Here is a 15084-nt window from a genome sequence, read left to right as displayed (position 1 = left end):
ATGTCTGTTTATGTGTGTCTGTATGTCGGTGTGTCTGTCTGTATGTGTGGGTGTGTGTGTATGTCTGTCTGTGTGTCTGCATGTCTGTGTGTGTGTGTCTTTATGTATGTGTGTGTCTGTATAAATGTGTGTCTGTATGTATGTGTGTGTGTACGTCTGTCTGTGTGTCTGTATGTAGGTGTGTGTATGCATGTGTGTGTCTGTGTGTGTCTCTGTATATGTGTGTGTGTCTGTGTGTGTCTGCATGTCTGTTTGCATGTGTGGCGAAAGGGGGGATCGTATGGGAGGGGACGGTAGACGTATGGTTGGAGGATGGACCAGGGGGTAGATGTACAGGGGGGGAAGGGCAATTTTTGTACCGGGGCCCTGTGATTTCTAGTTACGCCTCTGAGTATAAGGTAAGATATATTTGTTTTTAGTGAAAAATGTTTATATAAACTTAAGCACAGGAGTGCCACCAAACCAAAGTCTTAACAGTTAGATGGTCATGAATGTTGGTAATTGTCCCTCGTTCTCGTCACTAAATTATCTCGGAGGCCATACTTTCTTTTTCTGCACCTACACTGAACTAAGAAAGCTCCCCCCCACCCTAACAAATTGTGTGCAGTCTAAAAATGCAGCTAAATGACAAAGAAAAGAGGGAAGAAAATAATTATAAAAGCTGCATACCATTCAATGCATGGTATTGCAGACACAATTGTACAATTCTACAAGCGTTAAAAGAAAAAAAGACAGTGTTAACAAGACAATAGTTGCGATAAATGATATAGCATTGATAATGACACTATATGTATACAGTAAAATTAAGAGCAATCATTTATGTTGTATTACATGTGATACTGTTTTTTTTCATGATGATACTTTATACAACAATGTAAATTAAAATTTGTAAATTCTGCATCTCATAAAAAAAGTCTCATGCAATTATTTAAGCACTTATAAAGCAAATGTAACTTCTAGTGATTGCTATAAAAATGCATAAATGAAATATTTAAAGTAATTTTTAAATATGTAAACCAATATATGATGAGGAAACAAACAGATACACAGATTTTCTCCCTAGCTAACATTAAACATCTGGAATTTTATTACTTAATGTAATTGTTAAAATGCAAAACTGAACTGCTAGTGACACATTCCTGATTTTTTTTAGCATCCTTGTTTTCAATGACAGATTTATTTTCTTACCTTGTGAATGTGAAGTCTGGTGTGGTCTGTTTATTCCTGGATCCTGTTCAGCATTGAAACTGAGTGTCAGATCTTGTGAATGTGAAGCCTTAAGAGATTGCAGTCAGTGCAAGCCCATCCTGGTATTTACGTATACAATACTAATTTGTACAACGGTTGTATGTGGGGGATGTTACAGATCAGTGGCAAGAATATGATTTTACTTCTATAGCTGTGAATAGCATACACGTAAGTGGTAGTACATATGGATTTATTGCCTTAACAGTGAAATGTAGTGCATTTAGCAAAATCTGCTTTTTAGTTTAACTGAATCTCTAAGACAAATCTTCTGCACCTTTATGTGTTAAAGGAAGGAAAACTAGCAATTATTTTTCTGTCACATTTTGATTGATGCAGAGAATACATAATGATAATATGCATTTATCTATTATAATTTTTATTTTTTATTTTTCCAGTTTTATTGGTTAAGATATAAGGACACAGTAAGTAAATTTACAATGAGGTCAAAAATAATCATTGATATAACATTATTAAAAAAAATAGAAGCACATTCAAGGTATGATACCCACAGAAACAAAGAAGTGGCATATAACACATGGAAGAATGTCTACTTACCCTAAATCACTTCCCCATGAAAGGTGTGCCCATGCTCCTGCCCTTCGGGCAAAACATAATAATGCAAACAAGAGTCACTTTGACTCTCACTTACTTTTGCTCTCTCACACTCACTTACTCTCACTTACTCACTCTCACTCTCTCTCACTCACACTCTCTCACTCACTTTCACTCTCACTCTCACTCACTTTCACTGACACTCACTTTTACTCTCACTCTCACTTTCAGTTACTCACTCACTCTGTCTCTTACTCACACTCTCACTCACTTTCAGTCACATTCAATCTCACTCACGTTTACTCTCACTCACTTTCACTCTCACTCACCCACTCACTCTTACTTACTTAATTTCACTCTCACTTACGTTCACTCACTCGCTCACCCACTCACTATCTCACACACTCTCACTCACTTTCAGTCACTTTCACTCACTTTTACTCTCTCTCTCGCACTTACTTTAGCTCTCACTCACTTTCACTCACCCACTCACTCAGTTACTCACTCTCACTTACTCTCTAACTTTCACTCTCTCTCTCACTCACTTTCACACTCTCACTTACTCACCCACTTACTCACTCTCTCACATACTCACTCTCTCACACTTTCACTCTCTCTCACTCACTTTTACTCACACTCACTTTCACTCTCTCACATGATCTCACTTGCAGTTACTCACTCACATGCACAGAACACATAATGATGTAATAATTTATCTATTATAATTTTTATTTTTTATTTTTCCAGGTTTAGTGGTTAAGATATAAGGACACAGTAAGTAAATTTACAATGAGGTCAAAAATAATCATTGATATAAGATTATTAAAAAAATAGAAGCACATTCAAGGTATGATACCCACAGAAACAAAGAAGTGGTATATAACCCATGGAAGAATGTCTACTTACCCTAAATCACTTCCCCATCAAAGGTGTGCCCATGCTCCCGCCCCTCGGTCAAAACATAATAATGCAAACAAGCATATGTGGAACAGCGTGCCCAATTTCCTGGGTCGTAAACAACTCCATGCTGGCTAGCTTTTCTGGAGTCCTGTACCAATGCAAAATCATCTTATATCCTTATTCCTGATACTTAGTACATATTAGACGACTTATGTGTGAGTACAAAAATGTTGATATTCTGTACTGCCTGGTGGTATTTTGTTTCATCTGGTAAGCCCAGACCTTCTCGTTGTTTAGATATCGTTAGTAAAGAGTAGTTGAGTCTTACATTTACTCTCACTACATTTACTCAATAAAAATATTGGATATCGCTAAAAATCATGATCACTATATACTTTCTCTACAAACCTCTAAAACGAACCAAACTACTCATCCATCCGCTATACCACTTTATCCCACCTAGAACTTGTGCCCAGTTAAAATACTTGACTCTTACTTACCCACACTCAGTCATGCTACACACATTTCACCACTACTCTCACTGAATCCCTCTGACTACGGCTAAATTCATCTTCTATATCAGAACACTACTCCTAAGATTGAGTTGTATCCATGTCTCGGGTCTTTCATTTAGAATAGGGGCAGCTTCGGTCTCCTTCAACACTGACACTCCAGTGCATATTATTAAAAGATTGGGCAGATGGAAATCCTCAGTCTACAACCGATATATTCCTCATCCCGAGAAAGAAATGAGGAAAGCTTTTAAAAGCTTTTAAAAGTTTGGCTTTGTAAATTTGATGCAATAAGTGTGTTTTTCTTTAATACCTTTTCACCCTCTTTGCATGAACCCGATTGACATATATTACTAATATGTTTCTGAACATATATATTATATTATTCACTCACTCACTCTCTGGGCCGGCCTCAAGACATCATGCTGCCTAGGTCCAACGATAAATGACTATGGGAAATAAAATGTATAATAAACACAGGTTACTGGCTAAGGGGGGATAATGTATAATAAACACAGGTTACTGGCTATGGGAGGGATAATGTATAATAAACACAGGTTACTGGCTATGGGAGGATAATGTATAATAAACACAGGTTACTGGCCATAGGAAGATAATGTATAATAAACACAGCTTACTGGCTATGGGAGCCATGTATAATAAACACAGGTTACTGGCTATGGGAGGGATAATGTATAATAAACACAGGTTACTGGATATGGGAGGGATAATGTATAAAAAACACAGGTTACTGGCTATGGGAGCCATGTATAATAAACACAGGTTACTAGATATGGGGGGATAATGTATAATAAACACAGGTTACTGGCTATGGGAGGATAATGTATAATAAACACAGGTTACTGGCTATGGGGGGATAATGTATAATAAACACAGGTTACTGGCTATGGGAAGATAATGTATAATAAACACAGGTTACTGGCTATGGGAGGATAATGTATAATAAACACAGGTTACTGGCTATGGGGAGATAATGTATAATAAACACAGGTTACTGGCTATGGGAGCCATGTATAATAAACACAGGTTACTGGCTATGGGAGGGATAATGTATAATAAACACAGGTTACTGGATATGGGAGGGATAATGTATAATAAACACAGGTTACTGGCTATGGGAGGATAATGTATAATAAACACAGGTTACTGGCTATGGGGGGATAATGTATAATAAACACAGGTTACTGGCTATGGGAAGATAATGTATAATAAACACAGGTTACTGGCTATGGGAGGATAATGTATAATAAACACAGGTTACTGGCTATGGGGAGATAATGTATAATAAACACAGGTTACTGGCTATGGGAGCCATGTATAATAAACACAGGTTACTGGCTATGGGAGGGATAATGTATAATAAACACAGGTTACTGGATATGGGAGGGATAATGTATAATAAACACAGGTTACTGGCTATGGGAGGATAATGTATAATAAACACAGGTTACTGGCTATGGGGGATAATGTATAATAAACACAGGTTACTGGCTATGGGAAGATAATGTATAATAAACACAGGTTACTGGCTATGGGAGGATAATGTATAATAAACACAGGTTACTGGCTATGGGGAGATAATGTATAATAAACACAGGTTACTGGCTATGGGAGCCATGTATAATAAACACAGGTTACTGGCTATGGGAGGGATAATGTATAATAAACACAGGTTACTGGATATGGGAGGGATAATGTATAATAAACACAGGTTACTGGCTATGGGAGGATAATGTAAAATAAGCACAGGTTACTGGCTATGGGGGGATAATGTATAATAAAGACAAGTTACTGGCTATGGGGGGATAATGTATAATAAACACAGGTTACTGGCTATGGGAGGGATAATGTATAATAAACACAGGTTACTGGCTATGGGAGGGATAATGTATAATAAACACAGGTTACTGGCTATGGGAGGGATAATGTATAATAAACACAGGTTACTGGCTGGGGGGGATAATGTATAATAAACACAGGTTACTGGCTATGGGGGGATAATGTATAATAAACACAGGTTACTGGCTATGGGGGATAATGTATAATAAACACAGGTTACTGGCTATGGGAGGATAATGTATAATAAACACAGGTTACTGGCTATGGGGGGATAATGTATAATAAAGACAAGTTACTGGCTATGGGGGGATAATGTATAATAAACACAGGTTACTGGCTATGGGAGGGATAATGTATAATAAACACAGGTTACTGGCTATGGGAGGGATAATGTATAATAAACACAGGTTACTGGCTATGGGAGGGATAATGTATAATAAACACAGGTTACTGGCTGGGGGGGATAATGTATAATAAACACAGGTTACTGGCTATGGGGGGATAATGTATAATAAACACAGGTTACTGGCTGTGGGAGGATAATGTATAATAAACACAGGTTACTGGCTATGGGGAGGATAATGTATAATAAACACAGGTTACTGGCTATGGGAGGGATAATGTATAATAAACACAGGTTACTGGCTATGGGAGGATAATGAATAATAAACACAGGTTACTGGCTATGTGGGGATAATGTATAATAAACACAGGTTACTGGCTATGGGAGGGATAATGTATAATAAACACAGGTTACTGGCTATGGGAGGGATAATGTATAATAAACACAGGTTACTGGCTATGGGATTATAATGTATAATAAACACAGGTTACTGGCTATGGGGATAATGTATAATAAGCACAGGTTACTGGCTATGGGGGGATAATGTATAATAAAGACAGGTTACTGGGTATGGGATGGATAATGTATAATAAAGACAGGTTACTGGCTATGGGAGCCATGTATAATAAACACAGGTTACTGGCTATGGGAGGGATAATGTATAATAAACACAGGTTACTGGCTATGGGAGTGATAATGTATAATAAACACAGGTTACTGGCTATGGGAGGGATAATGTATAATAAACACAGGTTACTGGCTATGGGGGGATAATGTATAATAAACACAGGTTACTGGCTATGGGAGGGATAATGTATAATAAACACAGGTTACTGGCTATGGGAGGGATAATGTATAATAAACACAGGTTACTGGCTAGGGGGGATAATGTATAATAAACACAGGTTATGGGCTATGGGGGGATAATGTATAATAAATACAGGTTACTGGCTATGGAGGGATAATGTATAATAAACACAGGTTACTGGCTATGGGAGGATAATGTATAATAAACACAGATTACTGGCTATGGGAGGGATAATGTATAATGGACACAGGTTACTGGCCATGGGGGATAATGTATAATAAACACAGGCGACTGGCTATGTAAGGGATACTGTATAATAAACACAGGTTACTGGCTATGGGAGGGATAATGTATAATAAACACAGGTTACTGGCTATGGGAAGATAATGTATAATAAACACAGGTTACTGGCTATGGGAGCCATGTATAATAAACACAGGTTACTGGCTATGGGAGGGATAATGTATAATAAACACAGGTTACTGGATATGGGAGGGATAATGTATAATAAACACAGGTTACTGGCTATGGGAGGATAATGTATAATAAGCACAGGTTACTGGCTATGGGGGATAATGTATAATAAACACAGGTTACTGGCTATGGGAGGATAATGTATAATAAACACAGGTTACTGGCTATGGGGGGATAATGTATAATAAAGACAAGTTACTGGCTATGGGGGGATAATGTATAATAAACACAGGTTACTGGCTATGGGAGGGATAATGTATAATAAACACAGGTTACTGGCTATGGGAGGGATAATGTATAATAAACACAGGTTACTGGCTATGGGAGGGATAATGTATAATAAACACAGGTTACTGGCTGGGGGGGATAATGTATAATAAACACAGGTTACTGGCTGTGGGAGGATAATGTATAATAAACACAGGTTACTGGCTATGGGGAGGATAATGTATAATAAACACAGGTTACTGGCTATGGGAGGGATAATGTATAATAAACACAGGTTACTGGCTATGGGAGGATAATGTATAATAAACACAGGTTACTGGCTATGTGGGGATAATGTATAATAAACACAGGTTACTGGCTATGGGAGGGATAATGTATAATAAACACAGGTTACTGGCTATGGGAGGGATAATGGATAATAAACACAGGTTACTGGCTATGGGATTATAATGTATAATAAGCACAGGTTACTGGCTATGGGGGGATAATGTATAATAAACACAGGTTACTGGCTATGGGAGGGATAATGTATAATAAACACAGGTTACTGGCTATGGGAGGGATAATGTATAATAAACACAGGTTACTGGCTATGGGAGGGATAATGTATAATAAACACAGGTTACTGGCTGGGGGGGATAATGTATAATAAAGACAGGTTACTGGCTGTGGGAGGATAATGTATAATAAACACAGGTTACTGGCTATGGGGAGGATAATGTATAATAAACACAGGTTACTGGCTATGGGAGGGATAATGTATAATAAACACAGGTTACTGGCTATGGGAGGATAATGTATAATAAACACAGGTTACTGGCTATGTGGGGATAATGTATAATAAACACAGGTTACTGGCTATGGGAGGGATAATGTATAATAAACACAGGTTACTGGCTATGGGAGGGATAATGGATAATAAACACAGGTTACTGGCTATGGGATTATAATGTATAATAAGCACAGGTTACTGGCTATGGGGGGATAATGTATAATAAACACAGGTTACTGGCTATGGGAGGATAATGTATAATAAACACAGGTTACTGGCTATGGGAGGGATACTGTATAATAAACACAGGTTACTGGCTATGGGAAGATAATGTATAATAAACACAGGTTACTGGCTATGGGAGGGATAATGTATAATAAACACAGGTTACTGGCTATGGGAAGATAATGTATAATAAACACAGGTTACTGGCTATGGGAGCCATGTATAATCAACACAGTAAAGGAGGAGACTATATTTAAAAGAAGAAAAACTACCACAACAAGAGGACATAGTCTTAAATTAGAGGGACAAAGGTTTAAAAATATCAGGAAGTATTACTTTACTGAGAGGGTAGTGGATGCATGGAATAGCCTTCCTGCTGAAGTGTTAGAGGTTAACACAGTAAAGGAGTTTAAGCATGCTTGGAATAGGCATAAGGCTATCATAACTATAAGATAAGGCCAGGGACTAATGAAAGTATTTAGAAAACTGGGCAGACTAGATGGGCCGAATGGTTCTTATCTGCCGTCACATTCTATGTTTCAAGGTAAAATGAGCATGGAAGGCGCTAACGAGGCGAGGGGCATTCAAATCAGAGGTGGATACCCAGGAATGCTCCTCCGCGCCATAACCCTTCCAGTGAACCTGGTACCATAAGGCGCCCCTGAAAAAACGGGAGTCAAGAAGGGATTGCACCTCATACTCCTCGCTAGAGTCGGCATGGATATGGCCGGGGGCGCCTTACAGGCCTCATGTACCGTTACATAGGAGGGGCTTCAGAAGGGACGTGTGGAACGTATTGGGGATGCGCAGGGATGGAGGCAAGTCCAGATTGTAAGAGACAGGATTGACACTGCGCAGCAGCCTATACGGACCGATATACTTGGGCGCCAGCTTCATAGAAGGAACACGAAGGCGCAAGTTCTTCATGGATAGCCACACCCTATCACCGGGTACATAGCTGGGTGCCGCAGCCCTATGGTGATCAGCGAACCTTTTCTGGGACTCAGCTGCATGCGACAGAGTGGTATGGACTTGATCCCACATTTCCTGCAGAGTGGCAAGGTGGACGTCCAAAGCGAGTATTCTCTTGTTGGAGAACACACCATATGCCACCTGGAAAGGACTTAAGCCAGTAGAGGTGTGAGAGACCATGTTCCTGGCAAACTCAGCCCATGGGAGAAGGCAGGAACCAATTGTCGTGGTGCTCATTGACAAAGCAGCACAGGTAGAGTTCCAGAGATTGGTTTGCCCTTTCAGCAGCACCATTAAACTGTGAGTGGTAGGACGAGGAAAAGGATAATGTTATACCCAGCTCTGCACAGAATCCCCTCCAAAATCTTGATATGAACTGGGGGCCCGTGTCAGAGTCTATGTCTACTGGTATACCATGTAACCTGAACACTTCTTTTGCAAAAACCTCTGCCAGTTGCAAAGCAGAAGGGGGCTTCTTCAGTGGGATGAAGTGAGCCATTTTGGAGAATTGGTCGGTCAGCATCAATATAACAGAAGAAGAAAGGTCCAGGCACTCCAGAAATCAAACAAATAGGCAATTTATTGAACCCAAAGCCAAAGCAACGTTTTGACCAAGCTGGTCTATGTCAAACTACCAACAACACACATCGAATACAATTTATAAGGACATAAGTGATTAACAAATCAATAAATCAATAAAAAACAATTACAAATCAATCAAAGTTATACAATCAGGTGTCACTTACCCATAAATGAGAGGTGTTAGCTGTGTGGAACAGGTGTATCAAAAAAGAATCAATAATACAGAATGATTTCAGAGACGGGGGAAAAATTCCTATTATTTCCGTATTAACATAAAAGCAAAGCTGTGCAGTGAGAACGTTTATATAGATACAATGTATCAAATTGTTATTAGTAATCAAGCTGCTTCCACACTGAATGTGTAATTTTACCACATGACAGGAGGCTTCATATTTGCATATCTTTCTTTACTGAAAACTCCAGCAGCATAGAAACAGTAACAACCAATCAGAGAAAAGATATGGTGCCCATAAAAGGCCCTGTCTATGACATCACTTCCTCTTTCTTTGCTGCTCCAGCCATCAACAGGTCAGAGTATTTTTTACCTGATGCTTCATATTGGTTATTCCTTGTTATTCTGTATTCTGTACCGTTTTATTTTGATCTAACATTCTTAATACCCTGTCTACCTGTACCCGTTTTTCCCCCTCTCTGTCTCTAACTGTCCCTGTATTTTGCCTTATATCTCTACCACACTTTCCAGGCGATCCGCGGGCGGCGCGGCTGCCCGTGCCTCGCTCGCCACGCAGACCTGCCTGCTATTATACAGGGGCTGGTGGGGACGGGTGGAGGGTAGCTGGGGTTATTGTTATTACTGTGTTTGCTTTGTGATTGCCGCGTTCTGCGTCTCGCTAGCGGCCGCGAGTGGGAACCCCTTCCCCACGCGGCCGGCGGCCATCTTGGATCTCGCGGTTATCGCGAGATCCGCGGCGACCGTCTCTCTCCCATCACGGCGACTCGGTATTCACCCGACCGCCGCCACGGTACCAGGGATTGCCCTCAGGGTGACTCCCCGCTCTCTCCCCTAGCCACTTTCGTTCTGGTGCAGGGGAGAGTTACATTTCTGCATCCTACCCCAAAGGGTGAAAAAGTTTTTCATTTTTTCATTTTTTACGTTTTCCTGTATATCTGCCTCAGTGAGGCAAGTGGAGTGCATGCATATAATATACATTTGTAGTTGAAGGCTTATTATTATACAAGCTATCAGTGTCCCTGCTGATATGATACAAGCAATTTCAAGTGACATATGCTTATATTTCCTCCCCTCAGGGGAATTTGGTGGTATCACTTTACCCATCCAGGGTATATTATATGGTTTCCCTATACAGGGTCATACCTCATTACTGCACCCAAGGGTGAAATTTATGTGGGTGTCCTCTGGGTATTTTTTCATGACCAACAAGGTCATTTTACTGGCAATAAAAGCAAGATATATATAAGGACCTTTTCTCACATATTTGTAAATAACATTCATTGTCTACGTTTAAATTTAACCTATTAGTTTAATAAGTGTCCTATTTTACCTATGTACCAGTTTCTAAGGTACACATTTAAGTTTGTGGTAGGCATTACTCTCCATCCTGCAATTGAGTTTCTTTGGTATGGAGGCTGTACTATATATGATATACATACCTTAACTGCCATACTGCCTCGCTGGTCACTCAGTGGTTAAAGGCTTGCACTGGGAGTTTTCCTCCATGAGTTCAACTCCCCTGTGCAGCAAGAGTTCAGCAAGAGTTCAGTCTGCTGTGGAATTACACACTGGCTATAGCAATGGTAGTCAACCTTTTGTGGCAACGTTATTTCCCCTCAGGGGATGAAAGACTGCAATACCCTTCAAAGGGAATATTATACTGATTACCCGGCACAGGGTTATATTGCATTACTGTACCCAAGGGTGCAAAAAATTTATGTGGGTGTCCTCTGGGTATTTTTTCATGGCACACCACCTGGGGTGACCCCCCAGATATGCATGCAAGGGTGCTGACGGCCCATTTCAATTGATGTGGGTGTCCTCTGATTGCCACGGCACACCACCCGGGGTGAACCCCGATGATATGCACAAGGGCCTGTATTTTTTCAAGAGATAAACACACACAGCCCTGATTTCACTTACTACGTGCATATACAGCCCTCTCACTGCCTGTCAGTTTACTTTAAAGCAACAGTACCATGCTGGATACGGTTTGACGGCAGGACCACTAAGGAAACTGAGTGTACTGCGTAGTACCCTTCACAGGGCTACGTATATGTATATTTACGGTGCCTAGGGTACATATTGAACGTGGGTGTCCTCTGGGTTGTTTTTTACATGACACACCACCTGGGGTGACCCCCAGATATGCATGCAATACTTGCAAGGTACCAATAATTATGATGTGGGTGTCCTCTGGGTACTTTTTCATGGCACGCCACCTGGGATGACCCCCCAGATATGCATGCGAGGTCACTGACAGACCATTACCTTTGATGTAAGTGTCCTCTGGGTTACCATGGCACACCACCTGGGATGAATCCACCCGAACAGATGTGGGTCCTGCGGTTACAGACCTTATGGAGACAGGCCCCACGCGCCTCTATAATCAACCGGTATAATTTAATACCGTACATACAGCTCTGGCGTACATTTGTGGTGGACCCGGCTAACCTGACTTAACACCACTACCAGTCAGTCGCGCCTGCACCGCGGCTCTCAGTAGCCAGATTACACTAATAGAGGTGACCCCTCTACACTTGGCACAGGTATTCATACACTCAAACAAACTAAACAGGCAAGTCAAACCATTTTACCCGGGTGATCCCCAGTTCTAACAGGAGTCTAGCACCCCTACGTGCTGATCCTCAAACACTACTCCCACTGACTACCACTGTCTCCAAACAGGACGGGAATGAGTCATGGTGGACACTCTCAACCTTCCCAAGATTTCTAAGCAATGACAAACGCCGCTGTAGCGGCCTCAGTGGAGAAGGTTCTGTTATGGGCTCTGCCCCACATCGCTTGATGGACACTTCCTCGAAGTACGTTAGGGAAACCTGACTCTGTGACAGTGGCCGAGGCAGAGATAGCAATAGCGGCACTAAACCAGAGTGACCGAAGACGGACCGTTCCTGGAGGAACGCTATTGGCCGCGCAACCCTCTGGGGATGGAAGTATGCGCACGCCTCAGGGCCAAATACCCCAGACCACTGCTACCAGACAAGTGGTAGTTGCGCCCGAGCTCAATGGATGACGTACTATGCGTCGACAGACACAATTCTGTTCTGGTGCGCATCAACAACACATTATGGGACTTAGGAAAGACAAGAATTCGGCCCAAAAGCACAAGGCCTACTATTTGAAGTAGTGTTCATGGCAGGACTCAAGGAGCATGTAAATCTATTCAAGTCTCCCCTACGGGGAAAGATGTTTTTGGGAGGACTGGTCGGTAGCGGAACCGAGCCGCCAGCCGCTTCTGGGCGACAGGTTCCAGATCGTATACACAGTCCTCGGATATTTTCTTACTCGCTTCTCTACTAGTGAGTCGACCTACATAGATGACTGTTTCCAATTCTCCAGACACTACAAGGCTATCTCACAGAATTTTTTATCACAGCCGTTCAGGTCGCCCTTTCGCCTCCATTACGCATGCTGGCAGAACTGGAACGCCTCGTGGACAGAGAAATCTGCACCCCTTTTCAAGAAGGGCGCAATCCAATATGCACCGGAGGGGAAGGCTTCCTCAGATAATGTTTTCCTGGTCAAGCAGAAGCCAGGAGGCTACATCAATGGAACTCCCACGTGGTATACAAACACTTCAAGATGGAGGAAATTCATCTTCTACAAGACCGCCTAAGCGATAACGACTGGTTTACACATTTGGTAGTACACAAACTAAGATCGCTTATCCATCCGAGTTGGGCCAATTCCTCGGTTTCGACATCGGCTTGGAGAACCACGTTCCGCGTCGGTCTAGGGCAAAGATCGCCTCTATGAGGATAGAGGTCAGACACACTCTAAGGTTGGATACGATTCCTCTCAGGATACTAGCCGGATTGCAGGATTCCTCTCCTCCTCTCCCCCTCCATACAAGCGATATTCCCTGGCCCACTACACTACAGGGCCATGCAACAGCTGTTGGCGAGATACGTACGCACCGGCCACTCTTACGACCACTGGATCTCATGGTCAGCAGAAAGGAGGACGGAATTTCGATGGTGATTACTTCACATACAAACTTGAATTGGCTGAACGATCCTTGACTCTTCCTCCGGATGCGAAGCGGTGGATGTGTCCCAGCCGTTCTCCACAATAGCAAGGGTGCTTCGATACACACGTACCCACAAGATATCGCTCCTGCTCATGACACTCCTCGGACAAATCAACCGCGGTTCCCGGATCGCCTGGAGATGTCTCGCGAAGACCCTCTACTACTCCCTGACTTTCCTCTACTTCTGACGGGCCCGCGAGGGGAAGCTCACTCCCTTGTCAGGGAAGGACAACTGGCACTAGTGGCCTGGACGGTTTCAGGGGCTCCTGGTCAGTCCACGACCTATTGCATCAACTAAGTCCTTCTATGGGACTCGTAGGCTCCCGGCACCAGGAAATGCTATTTCCTGCCTGGTCGGCCTGGTGTGACTGGTGGGTGGAAAGGGATTCCGACCCCTTTACCGCACCTGTCACGCTGATCCTTACTATCTGTCACACCTGGTCTCGTGGGTCGGTCATGTCGATCCCTCAACGCGATCTGACCCACCATATCGGCGGCGCACGTTCCGGTACAGGGCAGGCCAGTAGTTCAATATTCACTGGTTTTGTCGACTACTACGGTGTGCCGAATTATCGAGACCCCTGGCACCCAAGTACTCACACCGCTGACAGGTGGATGTGGTGCTTAGATCCCTTAGGGAATGGCCGGACAATCCTGGTTTGTCACTGAAACAACTTTCAGCCAAACTAGCCCTCTTATTATGCCTCGACTCATTTAGATGTGTGGCGGACGTTAGGGCTTGCGATATAGATGGCTTCTCTCTCACACCAGACGGGGTTGCCTTTACCATGTCGAGACGAACTAAGTCCGATTCGTCTTCAGTGTCAGACACCACACTATGCGTGGTCAGAATGCTAATGGGTATGCCGATATCAATACCCCCCTTCGAACTCATTCGACGGGTCACCTCCTGACGTCGTACGTGAACCCTCATGGACCGGTGACTACCGCAACACTGGCCAGATGGGTCCGCTGGCTATTGTCTTTCGCGGGCGTCGAACCTTGTTTCGGAGCCCACTCGGTCAGGGGAGCGGCGGTCTCACAAGCAAATTTCAGGCCGACGCTCCCCTAGCTGGCATTATACGCTGCGCGGTCAGGGCGCGAGAAAGTACGTTTGGAACGTTCTATTTCGACAACATCTCATGCTTCCTTCACATTGGTCAATTCAAAGCTTTAAAAATGCAAATATGAAGCCTCCTGTCATGTGGTAAAATTGAAGATTATATTAGCTTTAGTGTACTAATAATCTTAATTTTAGTAATGACAGGAGGCGAATATTTCCCAATGTTAATAACTATATAAGCACTGAAAGTTGTCACAATAAAATATGGCTGGACAACATACCCAAAAGCCAAATGATG

Source organism: Pelobates fuscus, chromosome 11, assembly GCF_036172605.1.
Source record: "Pelobates fuscus isolate aPelFus1 chromosome 11, aPelFus1.pri, whole genome shotgun sequence".
In the NCBI taxonomy this organism is placed as follows: Eukaryota; Metazoa; Chordata; class Amphibia; order Anura; family Pelobatidae; genus Pelobates; species Pelobates fuscus.
The sequence above is the reverse complement of the archived record's forward strand: the minus strand, read 5'-3'. Positions refer to the sequence as shown.